The sequence below is a fragment of the Amblyomma maculatum genome, chromosome 1 (assembly GCF_055883805.1).
Source record: "Amblyomma maculatum isolate TAMU_Amacu chromosome 1, ASM5588380v1, whole genome shotgun sequence".
Lineage (NCBI taxonomy): Eukaryota > Metazoa > Arthropoda > Arachnida > Ixodida > Ixodidae > Amblyomma > Amblyomma maculatum.
The window spans coordinates 184,191,428-184,208,204 of NC_139344.1; the positions used below are offsets into that span (position 1 = coordinate 184,191,428).

Here is a 16,777-nt window from a genome sequence, read left to right on the forward strand (position 1 = left end):
GACTATCGTTCGTGGATCCGGATCGCGTCCCACGGACGTCCGACGGGCAGCCGGAGGCGGACATTCGGACGTTTCCCGGAACATGCTTGCAGGGCCCGCTATTGGTGTAAAAACTTGCCAATAACATTCGTGTAAAGCTCAGCAAGCATGTGCCATGGAAATTTCAGTCACATACTAGTGCTCAATGCCTTTGTCGTGAGAGTAAAGCAGACAATAGAATATGCAACAGGTTCAAGTTTCCTGTTGTCTGCTTTACTTTCACACACAAAGCACTGAACAGTAGTGTGCAATTAAAACTTCCATCAAAGAGGCACATATGCTAGCTGAGCTTTACACAAATGCACCATTCCTGAAAACATGCTAAGTGCATAGGCATACCAGCATGCGAGGTTGTAAAAAAAAGCATTTTTTGGCTTTATTGCAAAAACTGCATGCATAAATAGTCTACACTAAACAAATATCGATGTTAAGGAATGGCATGGTAAAATGCAGGCCAACTGGAGTATTAAGAATCTGCTTGAATAATTTTTTTTTAATTATCCTTGGCCGTGACAGCTCTTCCCTTGGGGAGGTGGTGGAGGAAAAGGTATTTATTGAAACCTAATATTTCGGAATTAGCGAGGAGATGATCGAGTTCTCTGTGGGCGGCCTCCGCAGGCCGGCATTCCAGGAGCAGTTACTATCCTGTGCATTTGCTCGATCAGCTGTTGCTGGTCTTTCAGGCCTAAGATGGAAAGAGCAGGCTGGGCTCCTCCTGCAATAGAAGGGGAAATGAAATTCAAGTTATCTGTGCTGAACTTTGATTACACATCTCCAAGGGCAACTGCCAGTTTCTCTCAATTGCTTTTTCCAGGTGGCACTGTACGCATGCATCTCCATTCAGAACTGTCACATACTATATAGAAAGGTCATATAACTGCAGCAAAACCCATGCAGAATAACAAAAGATACAAACGTCGTTTGACCAGAACCTGACATTCAGTATTTTAATGCTTTTATGTCGTCTTTTTGAACATGCCACTCTGACCAAACATGGCATGTTATGCTTGCTGCTATGCGCCCTCAGCAATGCCCAAGACATGGAGTGCACATGCAGAGAAACTAAGCATAAAGGATGCTGTATATGAACATAAAGCACAGCCAGAGCATTGCAGTATTACACAGGTACGCATTGGCGGCAGAAACCTGCATTTTGAGCGGTTTAACAGGCAGATTTCTAAAGTCATTGTTCCTGCTCTGAAAAGAAGTGATCAATAATAACATCATTTAAAATTGTTACCTTTTTGTTCTATAAACTGCACATTTCGCTGGTTTCCATGTGCCCTCTACCGAAGACATTCCCTGGGCGTGTCGGGGGTATATCGACATCAACATCTAGGCTACAAGCGTCTAGAAAGCGTCTCCTTAGAGCAGCTGCGACGAAGTAACTTATCTGATAACATGCAAGCTGCTGCAGCAGAATAAAGATAGACATTTGACATCTGGCTAAAGCCCAATGTGGAAGCATAGCCCGCCGCAGTGATTGCGCAGTGTTCATGCGCAAGAGTTAAAAGTAAAGTTATTTGTTTACCCACAGCACTATATGTGACATTACAATAGCAAGGCTTATAGTCACACAAAACACAAAAAACTGACAACCACAAGCTCCTGATGTATTACCGGCAGCATGCAGCATGGATGTTAGTTACTGAAATATGGCTGCACAATTCTGGCAACCAGCTGTGCATGTATGTCAAGGATTTCTCAACTACGCACAACAAATTACAAAAAGAAATAATGGTATTTATAAATGCAGCCAGCTGTTCACAAGAAACACTGTAGCTTATTTATGGGGAAGGTAGTGGGCGCCAAAGAAACTGCCCCTGTAAAGGCGCCTAATTTGCCCCTATGCAATATCGGGGACAAGTGTGTGGACTACACAAACTGCAATCAAAGCACATAACTTTCACATCGACCAGGAAACTCGGACCATACTTGTCGATGTGAAAGTTGAACATTAGTTCTTTCATGTGTGCAAGAGAAATAAGGTCACAATTCGTTTACATCGCGATTCTAGTCCAAAATCTACACATACTGTCCAGAGACTTTCACCCCAGCAGTATAAGCCACCACTTGGGTAAGAGATTAGTAAAAAAAGTGTATAAAAGACATTAGTGCTGTTGGACAGCCATAGCTATAAAAATGGTATTGACATTGGAGTACTGCCTTAAGGCGGGGCCTAGGGCATTACAAAAGCAAGAGTTAGTGTCCGCTGGTCCTCATTTGAACGAACAAAAAGAGGGGGAGGGGGGAAGAAATCTACCTCAACTACATGTTTTGAGTGACACCAAGCCGCAGTTAGTATTAAAGATATCACACAGTTTTGTGCAAGATTTGGGAGCGCTTTGCTGCTTTCTTACAGGATTGGACAAAAGAGCTCACCATCTTCAGAAAGGCACGTTATATAGAAATAAAAATAGTGAATTTACTGCATCTGGCCACAACAACTTGCACACAGCGAGGAAGATGAACTGAAAATTTTATACATGAATGTAGGTATTTACAACAGGTGAAACAATGACCATGATCTATGCCGAAGAGGAAAGAGATCAAAATTTAGCTCAGAACGAGTTCTCCAGGCCGCGGGGCCGTTTCATTAACTTCGGGACTCCGCCCACATTTCTCATCCCCAATGACAACGAACTCACACATGAATGGCTAACAAACATTTTGGCATGTCTTTCCACTTTCATAAGTTCTTCACCCTCTCCCTAATACAAGCAATGCAAAAGGGACAACAAATTCGTTTCACAACAAACAGAATTTAGAGAATGGACCTCGAAATGATTGGCTCACTAGGTCACATGCCTAACTCTCTCCCCTAGGAAAAAAAAAAAAATTAGAACCCATCAAAACGGTGTCCCACGTGCGCAACCATTGCCCAAAGCTTGCATCCTTGGCGGCTCCTTTTACAGGGCAATTATTGAAATTATTGGCGTCCGAGTCAGCACCATTGCGGACCACATCAGAAGAGCCAACCCACATCCTCCCGCTCCGCATCATACCATCACTGTTACACACTTGCCCTTTTTCAACGCCGCCATCTCCTACCATTGTTGACATCCAGGGTTGGAATCCTCAACGAGACCCCACTCAGCGCGCCTGCACTGAATAATTGTCACTTTTATGGGCTCCCCAACAAGGAAGCGGGCCTTACACCCTTCAACCTGACAGTGTTTTTTCTTTGAACGATAAGCAGTTCTTCCAAAAGAGGTGCTCGTTTCAAAGCTGTGCTGCCTCCGGGTGATGGGTCCAGTCAGCGTACTAAGGACCCCTTAGTACGCTTAGTACTAAGGACCCCTTAGTTGTATACGTTCGTAAAGCTCCTTAAATAAAAATGAGCCCCCTACATGACACAGCAATGAGAACAAACTGCCTGTCCCCGTGTCTTCGAGTGCGACAGCAAAGTCCTCGGAAGAGGGGACTTCTTTCCCTCTCTGCCTACGTTTCCGTTAAGCACTGTAGCTGCTGTAGCTGCCTCTCTGTGCGCGTCTCTCCGCCTCCTGTCCGAGGGAAAGTGGGAGACGGCCGCTGCTGGGTATTGAACAGGTGACCCAAAAAGAGCAGACTAATAATGGTGCCTAGCATACCCACCGATCCCTTACAGAAATCGTTAAAGAAATGAAAGCAACACATCAGATAACGCTACAATGTTTCTAAGTGCAAAGTCGACAACTCCAAGTCATATAAATATATGTACATCTCCGCACATTAACTAGACAGAAACAGTGCAGAGTAAACTAATAATCCAGTGTCTAGCAACACTATTAAAAGGGGATAAAGGCCACGGGGGGCTACGATTATTAGTACCATTTTGCCTTTAAACTACAATAACATACTTGTTGCAAGCTTAAAATCAAAGATTCACACCTGTCCCACCCACAGCAATGGAACACACATCTGACTCAAGTCTGCAGAGAAAGAGCAAGCTAGACTATTGCAGATGCACCCTTGGTTATTTTTCTGGCATTTCTGAGGGTGAAGAATCTGACTTGTCAGTAGCATGTATATGAATAAGAATCCTATGACAGTAAATGCATCAGATTTTCTGGAGTGGCTTTTCTTTGCTGACCACATATGAGGTGAGCTATAATTTATCCAACTTGGCCTAGGTTTATTCTATGAATAACAAAGCTATAGCAGGTACACAGTCGTACCCTCAGGCTGAACATGCGAGTGCGTGGCATGCACTTTTTGAGATGCCACTGCATCCATCGCAGCTGCACACCGTAGCGAAGAGGCAGACAGCGTGAAGTACCAGCCTCTAGTCCCTCTACCACCACTGGGGTCCCAAACTAGGGACCCCTTGTTTTTGTCAGGACAGGCCCCCTCAGGGTCAGCTAGTGAGTAACCTCCTGTATTTGTATCTGATGGCAATGTTTTCCACCACCACCCACAATACGCAGCTGCGCATCATAGCAGATGTGAAGCAACAGTTCCTGGTCCTTCTATGCATAAGCCACTTTGCCTTGATGCATGCCTGCGTACCATAGTAAAGAGGCAGACGACATGACGCAGCAGCTCATGGTACCTTTACACATGAGCCCCCCCACTGTACTTCAATACGCACCATAGCAAATATACAGACTACGCCACACAGCAGCTCCGGGTCCCTCTATGCATAAGCCATTTTGCCTCAATACGCACCTGCGTACCTGAGCGAAGAGGCAGACGTGAAGCTGCAGCTCCTGGGCCCTCCATACACAAGCCACTTAGCATCAATGCACGGCTGTGCACTGTAGTAAAGAGGCGAAGAACATTAAGCAGCAGCTCCTGGTCCCTCTACATATCAGCCATTTTGCCTCGATGTGCATCTGCACACCGTAACAAACAGCCAGATGTGACAAAGAAGCTCCTGGTTTCTCTACACATAAACCACTTTGCCTCAATGCACGTCTGCACACCGGAGCAAAGAGGCAGATGACGTGAAGCTGGAGCAGCTAGTCCCTCTACGCACAAGCCCTTTAGCCTTGATGCATGGCTGTGACGGATGCATTGCTATTTTGCAAACTGCATGCCACACATTCCCATTCAAGCTAAGAGTGGACGACTGTGTAAACGTAAAATACTGGTTATTTACTTCAACGGACAATGACAAAAAGTAACATGGTGGACAATGTAAAAAGAATTTGCTGCATAAAGTTTGTTGAAACCAGTTCTACATCCTACATGTAAACAAGCTAAAACCTTAATGTCGAAGGGATGTCCTGTGTGTTTAAAATCATCACGCTCAAACAACTTCAACACTGACAATCATGATTCAATATTAATAATATAGATAATGATACAATACTCACTTTTAGCCATACCAAAGAAATGAGAATGCAAAGGGATGTTGCTGTTTTTCCCTCGTGGATGACAGTTTTCCATGTTCAAAGTGCTGCTTCCTGTTGGCTTACGAAATCGGCTACAGCAAATGGCATCTGAAAAATTTTTGGAAGCCTCATGCTAGTCTTCAACGAGAAAAGCATTGCCATACAGAAGCAGAACACAAATACTTTTACAACACACTAAAAGCACCAACTGCGGTGCTGTTTTTAGGATGACTAGGTAGAGGTTTTGCTGTAGCAAGCCAAATGTTAGCCTTAAATAAGGAAAGCATTCCCATACAGAAACAGAACACAAAAACTTTTACAACACATTAAAAGCATCAATTGCACAAATGCTTGTAAGATGACCAGGTACAGGTTTCTGCTATAGCCCACATCATGTGACCAGCGGTTATCAGAAGCCTTGTATGTGAGCATGATGCCCTAGATTCAATTTATGGCTATCACTGTATTAACAAGCATGGGTTTAAAGCTACTTTAATATGATAATCTAAAAACATGGTAAGAGCTTTCAGTGCGAGACATAAGCTCAGTATCATGCACTATAAGGTGCTGCATGGCTCTAGTGTAGCTTTGGCATTATCTCGCTGTCAATAATGCAATGAAGTTCTGAGGAGCCTTTGAATATCTGGGGGGACAAAGCAACAACAATTTTGTTTTCCTCTCACTTTTGCTCAACTCGTTTTTTTTTTTTTTGAGCCTGCGGCTTGCATGGCCTCCCAGTATGCCTGTTTTGCATAAAAGAAGGCGTTGCAGGCACCAGAGCTCACAGCTCTAATGTATCGCGGCGGCGGTATGTCAAATTCCTGCCAGAACCGCGCAGAACAACAGGTCAAGAAAAAGACAAGTGCTGACTTTTTTTTTTCTCTCATCTCCTTGTCCGGTTCTGCGCGGTTCGGTCCCACATGCATAACCAACATGCGCAAGGTGCTGTCCTGGTTTGTCAAAGCTGAAGGAGAGTACTAAACCTTTAGTTATTTAGTAGCTACAGCCGTTCCTTCTAGAAACTGTAGTTGCCGTAAAGCTCGAGAGAGAAAGATCAGCGGCTGTCCATTAAAAAAAAAAAAAAAAAAAGAAAGAAAGAAAAAGAGAAAAAAAAAAAAAAACTCGCGACGTTTTCACAAGTGTAGACATGTCGCACGATAGGCTCGAGGAGTGCAAAAGTTTTCTCGTATAGTTTTTACAACTCAGCACGTTGCGCATGGTTAACAAATTAACTCCTTTAAAGCTCGGGCAGGCACTCCTTTATCAGAGACAGAGAAGTTGCGGCTGCGGGAGGTGGTTAGTTCGAAACCCACCGCCGGACACCCACCGGTAAAAATGGGTACAAGCGTCCCCCGGCCTGGCGCTCGGCTTTTCCAGGGGTGTGCGTTTGGGAGAAGCTCCGTAAACCCGTGGCCTAGTGGTTAGAGCGCCCGTCTCGGCTGCGGGAGGTGGTCAGTTCGAAACCCACCGCCGGACACCCACCGGTAAAAATGGGTACAAGCGTCCCGCGGCCTGGTACTCGGCTTTTACAGGGGTGTGCGTTTGGGAGAAGCTCCGTAAACCCCGCTGCGCGCCCCTCCTCCGCAGTGGGCCCAAACCCAGTTTCGAACCTCGCAGCCTGAAAAGGTGGTTCTGTTTGTCTTGCAAAGGTACTTCCTTTGACCCTCACCTGAAGTGCTCCCTTAGAGCCTCAGCTGCAGCCTCAAGCGGTGGCCTTGTGGTAGAGCATCCGCCTCGCATTCGGGAGGTACTGGGTTCGATCCCTGGTGCCGCCGGTTACCCACCGGTTTTTCAATGGGTACAAGTTTTCCCCCGGCCTGGTGCTCGGCTCTTCTGGGGTGAAATGCTTGGGAAAAGGGGTCACGGCCCAAATAGTTGCGCCGATGTGGCAGTGATTCGTTCCGCCATCGGACAACAATAAGTCCGCCTTGCGCGGCAACAGCCCATTATGTGGCCCTTTTTTTTTTTTAGGACTGCTGCAGCTTAGGCTCTAAGGGAGCACTTCAGGTAAAGGTCAAAGGAAGTACCTCTGCAAGACAAACAGAACCACCTTCGCAGGCTGCGAGGTTCGAAACTGGGTTTGGGCCCACTGCGGAGGAGGGGCGCGCAGCGGGGTTTACGGAGCTTCTCCCAAACGCACACCCCTGGAAAAGCCGAGCGCCAGGCCGGGGGACGCTTGTACCCATTTTTACCGGTGGGTGTCTCGGCTGCGGGAGGTGGTTAGTTCGAAACCCACCGCCGGACACCCACCGGTAAAAATGGGTACAAGCGTCCCCCGGCCTGGCGCTCGGCTTTTCCAGGGGTGTGCGTTTGGGAGAAGCTCCGTAAACCCCGCTGCGCGCCCCTCCTCCGCAGTGGGCCCAAACCCAGTTTCGAACCTCGCAGCCTGCGAAGGTGGTTCTGTTTGTCTTGCAAAGGTACTTCCTTTGACCCTCACCTGAAGTGCTCCCTTAGAGCCTCAGCTGCAGCAGTCCTAAAAAAAAAAAAAAAAAAAAAAAAAAGAGGGCCACATAATGGGCTTTTGCCGCGAGAGGCGGACTTATTGTTGTCCGATGGCGGAACGAATCACTGCCACATCGGCGCAACTATTTAGGCCGTGACACCTTTTCCCAAGCATTTCACCCCAGAAGAGCCGAGCACCAGGCCGGGGGAAAGCTTGTACCCATTGAAAAACCGGTGGGTAACCGGCGGCACCAGGGATCGAACCCGGTACCTCCCGAATGCGAGGCGGATGCTCTACCACAAGGCCACCGCTTCGGTGGCCTTGTGGTAGAGCATCGGGGTGGCAACAGCCCATTATGTGGCCTTTTTTTTTTTTTTCGTTTTGTTTTTTTAGGACTGCTGCAGCTGAGGCTCAAAGGGAGCACTTCAGGTGAGGGTCAAAGGAAGTACCTTTGCAAGACAAACAGAACCACCTTTTCAGGCTGCGAGGTTCGAAACTGGGTTTGGTCCCACTGCGGAGGAGGGGCGCGCAGCGGGGTTTACGGAGCTTCTCCCAAACGCACACCCCTGTAAAAGCCGAGCACCAGGCCGGGGGACGCTTGTACCCATTTTTACCGGTGGGTGTCCGGCAGTGGGTTTCGAACTGACCACCTCTCCGAGAAGTGAACTTCATCAGTGACAGTGAACCTTTACGTCTTTCGACACGCTGGCTTAAAGCGTTTCGCACTTGAAACAAGGCATTTTCTGAGTTTTCGCGTGTGCAGGACACGACTCGTTTTCAGTTTTGAACCCCATGAAACACGGTAACTCGAACCACCTTTGCAGGCTGAAGTGTTCGAAACTATTTTGCCCCAGAGGGAGCGCAGCGGGGTTTGCGGAGCCTCTTCCAAGCGCACACCCCTGTGAGAGCCGGGCGCCAGGCCGGGGGACGCTTGTACCCATTTTTACCGGTGGGTGTCCGGCGGCGGGTTTCGAACGAACCACCTCCCGCAGCCGAGACGGGCGCCCTAACCACTAGGCCACGACTGCGGGGTAGAGCATCCGCCTTGTGGTAGAGCATCCGCCTCGCATTCGGGAGGTACCGGGTTCGATCCCTGGTGCCGCCGGTTACCCACCGGTTTTTCAATGGGTACAAGCTTTCCCCCGGCCTGGTGCAGGGCTCTTCTGGGGTGAAATGCTTGGGAAAAGGTGTCACGGCCTAAATAGTTGCGCCGATGTGGCAGTGATCAGTTCCGCCATCGGACAACAATAAGCCCGCTTCGCGCGGCAAAAGCCCAGTATGTGGCCCTTTTTTTTTTTTTTTTCAGCACGGCCTTTGCAGACCATGGTTGTTCGAAACTAAGCCCCCGAGGGAGCACAGCAGGGTTAGCAGAGCCTCTCCCAAACGCACACCCCTGAAAGAGCCGGGCGCCGGGCCGGGGGACGCTTGTACCCAATTTTACCGGTGGGTGTCCGGCGGCGGGTTTCGAACCCACCTCCCCCGGCCTGGTGCTCGGCTCTTCTGGGGTGAAATGCTTGGGAAAAAGGGTCACGGCCCAAATAGTTGCGCCGATGTGGCAGTGATTCGTTCCGCCATCGGACAACAATAAGTCCGCCTTGCGCGGCAACAGCCCATTATGTGGCCCTTTTTTTTTTTTTTTTTAGGACTGCTGCAGCTGAGGCTCTAAGGGAGCACTTCAGGTGAGAGTCAAAGGAAGTACCTTTGCAAGACAAACAGAACCACCTTCGCAGGCTGCGAGGTTCGAAACTGGGTTTGGGCCCACTGCGGAGGAGGGGCGCGCAGCGGGGTTTACGGAGCTTCTCCCAAACGCACACCCCTGGAAAAGCCGAGCGCCAGGCCGGGGGACGCTTGTACCCATTAGCTGAGGCTCTAAGGGAGCACTTCAGGTGAGGGTCAAAGGAAGTACCTTTGCAAGACAAACAGAACCACCTTCGCAGGCTGCGAGGTTCGAAACTGGGTTTGGGCCCACTGCGGAGGAGGGGCGCGCAGCGGGGTTTACGGAGCTTCTCCCATACGCACACACCTGGAAAAGCCGAGCGCCAGGCCGGGGGACGCTTGTACCCAATTTTACCGGTGGGTGTCCGGCGGTGGGTTTCGAACTAACCACCTCCCGCAGCCGAGACGGGCGCTCTAACCACGGGTTCGTTTTGTTTTTTTTAGGACTGCTGCAGCTGAGGCTCTAAGGGTGCACTTCAGGTGAGGGTCAAAGGAAGTACCTTTGCAAGACAAACAGAACCACCTTTTCAGGCTGCGAGGTTCGAAACTGGGTTTGGGCCCACTGCGGAGGAGGGGCGCGCAGCGGGGTTTACGGAGCTTCTGGAGCTGGCGAAGACTCTTAAGAGTTCCTTGGACTGCCAGAAGATCAAATCAGTCGATATTGTCGACCATAAACCCTGACTGCTCATTGGAGGGTCAAATTCTAAAGTTAAAGCTCAGCTACTTTGGTCATCTGATGAGAAGAGAGGAGTCGCTGGAGAAAGATTTGATGTTGGGAAAGGTTGAGGGTCGCCGGAGAAGGGGTAGGCAGCGAACGCGATGGTTAGATGGCATTCTCGAGGCATTGCAGATGAAGCTATGTGATGTTAAGAAGATAGTGAGAGACCGGAAAGCGTGGCGTGACATGGTCCATAGGGTCACGAAGAGTCGGACACGACTGAACGCCTGAACTGAACTGAACTGAACTGAGAAGTTGCGCGGCTTACTGGCGCAGCGTCCAGTAATAAAGAGAGAAAGAGGAGCCGTAGTGGAGGGCTACGGAGTAATTTCGACCACCTGGGGATCTTTAACGTGCGCTGACATCGCACAGCACACGGACGCCTCTTCGTTTCGCCTCCATCGAAACGCAGCCGCCGAGGTCGGGTTCCAACCCTGGTACTCCGGCACAGTAGTCGGGCGTCTTACCACTGCACCACCCCGGCGGGGCTTTCTTTACTTTCTCTCTTCAGTCTGCACGAGGCAGCGAAGGTGGCTCAGCTAAAGAGCCAGTAGCAGGCCCGTGCATTTTCCTTTCCTTCTTCCTGCGGCCACAACAACAACAATAACTGACATCGCACAGCAGTACATAATGCCGAGAAAGATGGCCCTCAGACTTGAGGCTGCACTTTAGTTAGTCGGCGCGGAGCCATCCTGTCAGTATCGCCTAAAACACTCGACCGTTCGGCTGCCCAAAAGCTCACCACTATCGGTGCATCGAAAAGTTCCACTAAAGAAACAAAAGTTCGGTGAAATACTTACTTTGGAATCGGCGGGTGAACAAAGTGTGCCAGCCGCACCAAGGCACAGCAAAAAACAATGCTAGCAGTGCATTACAGCCGTAGGTATTTGTAACTGCGCAGAAAATGCAGAACACGGAAACGTGAAGCCATCTTCCGAGACTAAACTTCAACTTGTCAGGTGGATTGGATTGGCTCATTTCAGATTTTTTTGAGGATAGGTTCGGTTTCGTTCTTTTTGAGCTTGCTGCTTGCTGCGTCTGTTCAGCCACTGATTAAAATTTCACCCAAGCATCATGATAGAAAAATGTTTAATGGTCATTTAACTTTTAATCAAAAATTTTTGATAGAAGAATTCAACGATGAAACACGCGGAAAATAAAAAAAAAACTGTTTAATGGAAACGCTTTCTATCGCATCGATTCGCTCTGGCATCATATAATGCAGACTTGACGGCATTACTGATTTATACGCAGTTCAGACGAGCACGACGACTACAAACTATATCATAGCTGTGTAAAAGCAAATCCAGTGGCGGACGTACGGCGGCTGTCCGCTGGGCGAACGGATTCGACCATCCGCTTTCGTATGTACGCCGGAATTCCGGCGGACGTCCGAAATCGGCCGCCGAGTTGCGGCCGAGTTCGGCTGTCCGTCGGACGTCAGTGGCCGTCTGGGCTTATGTCACATTAGCATATAACACGGCCGTCCAAGAAACAACTCGATTCACTCCGTTTCGCCTAGTATACGGACGCGATGTACAGACCATGCTCGACGCTATGCTGCCATGTGCGTCTGACGACCAGCTGATTACCGCTGACGCACAAGAATTCACCAGCTACGCTGAGGAAGTTCGCCAGCTCGCCCGTAATCACATTACAAAACAGCAAGCAACAGATGCACGCCGATATAACGACCGACATCGCTATGTCGTGTTCCAGCCTGGTGACAAAGTCTGGGTGTGGACACCTGTCCGACGCCCAGGCCTGTCAGAAAAACTTCTCAATCGTTACTTTGGACCCTACAGAGTGTTGCGTCGCCTCTCAGAAGTTACGTACGAGGTTATTCCAGATGGAACTGTACCAAGTTCTAGTCGTCAGTGCTCGTCTGACCTAGTGCATGTGCTTCGTATGAAGCCGTATTTCACCCGCTGACAGTCGTATTTGCCATCCGGATCAGTTTTTTTCTGTGAGCTCGCGTTTTTTAGGGGGGGGGGGAATAATGCCACCTGACAGGTTGAGGTAGCGCTTGAAGGACGAAAAAGTTGTAGACTCTCGCGCGCTTCGGCTAGCTAGGACTTGTGGACTCTTGAGCATGTGTCTCTGTGTTACCGTTTCCCGTGAACCCCTGTCTTGACTGTGTGTCTCTGCCCCTGTTGCCGATTCCCATAAATCCCTTTCTTCGTGACAATATCGTGCCCAACTATCCGGCGAGACATGCACTACCTTTATCAAGAGGTCCTGAAATTGAGCAATACCATCGACTCTCGCATGTCGCATGAGGAAAAAAGCATCTTTTGAAGGACATTGCAGGTGATGTCTGCAACTTTCTAATTGCCAGAGATGATATGTCGACTGTCTCCGCGCTGTTCTCTTCTACATCTGCACTTTCGAAGCACTGAAGACCCGCCGAATAACATCTAAGTTTGGAAGGCTGGCCAATGTGACAACCGTCGCAGCGTTGACAAGTATGTCTCTGCGGAGTGACTATTCGGCAAATCATTCGTCTAGAGCTCCTCTGACTCGATTCCATGGCCGACACACTCAATCAATTGCCTCCCACCACTCTGCTCCGTGCGAACCCGCTTGCACGCTGCAATCGCAGCCTGATTTTTCTTCGGTTCACACAGTACACCCTGCTTCTTCCAACAAATGGTCACGGTAACATTTTGTAAGCCCAGTTTCTTCGAGGCTTTTGATCAGCGTAACGGCCTTCGCCCGCGAAGACCTAGGCGCCCACCCAGGTTTACAGATCAGAGTGACCCTGGCTATTATCGACACCCTAACTTCGAGTCCTTTCAGGACCACCCCATCCTCCGCCCTACTTCCTTCTGTTAGCAGTACGGCATACTGAGCCATATTTCAAGACAATGCTACCGTCGTACACCATCGCGGTATGACCGACCAACATACCAAGGCATGACCAGTGATCACCCAGTTGACTCCCCTCGGTACTGGCCGCCTCTTCCACATGACCAGTTTCAGCCCGGTGGCTTAGGCAAGCACTCCCTGGCTTCCGACCGGAGTCTTACTCCATCACCCGCTTTTCGTGCGCGCCGTTCGCCATCCCCACGGCGTCGCTCCCAGCCACCACCTCCGGAAAACTAGGCGCCACGGCCGATGGAGGTGAGGCCGCCGTAGACCGATCGCTACTCGCAGAAATACCTCCTTCCATTACTATGCTCAAAAATAAGATCCGTGTGTCTGTTACGGTATTTCCACAATGGCATTATTGGACACCGGTGCAACTATTTCGATTGTGAGCTTATCAAAACCTTGCTGGGGCCCAAAGTCATGAGTTCTTGAGACAGAAATGCCAATTTTCAGAGCGTTAGTGGCGATTTATTGTTCCCTGTCGGAGTGTGTAGTGCCAAGGTATGTCCTGGAGGAACTGTGTTTTCGGTGGAAGCCACCGTACTACCCTGCTCCACACATTACGCAATTATTCATATTAAGTTTCTGCGCATGGGGCGCACCCGTAGACTGCTGCACAGGCGAGATCAGCATTGAAGGCTGTCTTCCGCCTGAGTTCTTCGAGGAGCCTCTTGTTTGTGATGACATGCTTTGAGTGTACGGCGATATCGTGCCGTCGATGTCTATGCTGCGCATTCCGGTTTCGTGTTCTCGCCGTGCGACTAAAGTGTTTGATGCGGCCGTGACGCCTATTAGGCAGTCAAATCCCACAGCCGAGGAGCGCCTTTCGAAACGGCCGGGACCGAACTCCCCGTTATCAAAATCAGCAGTCGAGCGCTATACCACTGACACTGCGACAGAAGCTTAAAAACAAAAAAAAAAAAGTACTCAGACAACCCTATCGTGGATACAGAAGGCACAGAGTGGCTTGTTCAAACTGGATTTTTCTAAACAGCCGTCTCCGGTTGCAATGTTTGAGTAGTTGAGGTATTCCAAACAAAAATGGCAATATGCGATTTTTGAGCGTTTGCATTATGTTGGCAGCAATCCTATTTCGCTTTGACACGGCGCCTAACGACAGCAGCGCTTGGTTTGAGACACCGCTTGTCAAATAATCTTAAGCGCCGAAGAACGCAACTGATATGTCCTTTCCAGATTCGATATGGGCAAGCATTTTTTTTAATGGAGCGTGGAGTAATAGGCTTTTCACATTTATTTTGCAAGAGGCAGATAAGTAAGCGAAAGCGCACATAAACCGCGAAACAAACAAAAAGTACTCTTGTACACGCTGCACGCGTGCACTTAAATCACTGCGGGCTGGCACGCGACGCTAACACGCATCCACACTGGGTAGGGTTCGCCGCTATGCCGCTAGGTGGCGACTCTGCTCGATCTTGAGGTCAATAGCTCCCCACACAAGCAGCGGACGAGTGGCTCCAGGAGTTCGTGCGGGCGTTGGAAGCCGAGCCAATAACCTCAAAAGTGGAACGCGTGGGAAGGGTGGTCAGGCAGGCACATCCGACTTTTTCGGCATACCTGCTCGGCGGCCGATTCCGAGATTTAGAGGAGCTGGCCTCTGAGGCAAAGTGCATTCAAAGTGATATCCTCGCCGCGCATGCCTATCGTCTGCCACCACCTGCAAGCGAGGCTCTTGAGCCATGCTGAGCATGGGGAGGGGCCATGCCCCACACCGTCGTTCACCCGCCCAACCTGCCTTTGCAGCCGTTAGCGGGCGAAACGACGCTAGCGAAATAATTTTGGATCCCCACTAGTACGAAAAACGAGCAGCCTGCGCTGCAGTTTTCTGACACGCATGCCGAAGTACGCCAAGTGACCCAAAGCACAGCGGTGGAAGCCCGCAAAAGACATGCCACTGTTACGCGACTAAGCTCGTAGGGGTGTGCTCTGTTTCCATTGCCAAGAGAGGGGACACTTAGCAAGCGAATGCCCCGTTGGGGCATTGTCTTTCTAACTACAGGCAGGAAAACGGCGGCGGGGGTCAATTGTAAAAGGGCCAGCCAGCCCAAGTTTTGTCGTTTCCCTCTTCGTACAGGGCTGCATTTTGTGCACCTGACTTCCAAAGTGCTGTTGAAATGATGTGATATATTTCTTCCAGACCTTGTGCGTTTACCAGCGCTATGCTGATGTATGTTATGTTATCGCTTATACCACTTGTGAATTTATTTAGTGATCTATTAGCTAGTGTGTTGTGTTACCTTGCTAACAAGTTTCCCGATATCTTCTTTGCATGTGTTATTGTATGTAGTTGTATCTCCCCTACAATAATGCCTCATGGGCGCTGTATGTACAATAAATAAATAAATAAATAAATAAATAAATAAATAAATAAATAAATAAATAAATAAATAAATAAATAAATAAATAAATAAATAAATAAATAAATAAATAAATAAATAAATAAATAAATAAATAAATAAGCTTCCTTGCTGGTGCGCCCGCGCCGTTTATTTCGGTCACCCTTGCTGGACCGCGAATTTCCACCTTTACTGGATGCAGAGTCAGTGTCTCCTTTTTCAGCGAGCAGGTGAACCACTTGCCGGACTGCCGTTCGACATTTAGCCTTGCGAAATGCGTGGCTCATTCGGCTGGCGCCGCGAGGCTGACTGTCAGATGGGGAGAGCGAGCGAGACGCACGCGTTTGATGCATGTCCCAGGACTTGCGAACCCATGATTCTCGGAAGAAACTTTCTCCTGAATACCGGAATTGTGGTGGACATTGCGAATGGCGGCTGTCGCGAAGGGCCATTTTCCCAGCTAAAGCCGTGCATTAACCCTCCGGCGTCAGCATTTGTCTGTGTAGCCGACACGTTAGAATAGTGCCACGCGCAGCGATTTGGGCCACACCCTTGTGTCGAGCGTTATGTCGTTCACACTTGCTTAGGGACCGAGTGACAAGGCACCACGAGGCACCCCATCCACTGGCCGCCTCTGCGGTAACATTGGATGTGGCACATAAGGCTCGGTTGACAGCACTTTTGCTTCAGTACGATGTGCTCTTCACAGATCAACCTGGCTGGAGCCACAAGATCCACACTTGAGATGCGTTTCCGTTGAAGTGCAATCCTAGACCCGTCAGTCTTGCGAAAAGGCAGGTGTGTGATGTGGGTTGCTGGATGAGATGCTATCGGTGGACATGGTCCGTCGCTCGTCCAGCGCATGGTAGTCTCCGGTGGTGGTCGTGTCCAAAAAGGATTGCCGCCACCGTTTGTGTGCGGATTATCGCCATCTTAATGCGCTGACTCGCAAGTATGCCTATCAGCTTCCGACGATCAGCTCAATCGTGGAAAGCCTAGGCAGTGCTCGGTACTTTTACCACGCTAGATGCCTCCAAAGGTTACCTACAGGTCCAGATGAATGACACTGACCGACCTAAGACCACGTTCACATGCCATAGAGGGTTGTTTGCGTTCTCTCGCATGCCCTTTGGCCTTTGCAATGGTCCTTCGACTTTTCTGAGGCTGATGAATCACATCATAGGGGGAGCGAAATGGTCCCATCCCATGTGCTACCAGGACGACATCATTATTTATTCGCGAAACTTTGATGAGCACCTAAACCACATTGCCGATGGGCTGGAGATGGTACAGGCTGCCGGGATGACTTTGAATCCTGTGA

At 49.4% G+C, this 16,777-nt stretch overlaps 1 long non-coding RNA gene across 1 annotated transcript; it reads right to left on the reverse strand.

Annotated features, from left to right (window-relative positions):
- Positions 1-404: 404 nt before the first annotated feature.
- On the reverse strand, positions 405-11,168 carry LOC146205095 (uncharacterized). The gene is made up of 3 exons (XR_014703122.1): positions 11,032-11,168; positions 5,337-5,462; positions 405-754 (listed from the first exon to the last, which is right to left on the reverse strand). It is a non-coding gene; the product is annotated as an uncharacterized LOC146205095 (long non-coding RNA).
- Positions 11,169-16,777: the final 5,609 nt, after the last annotated feature.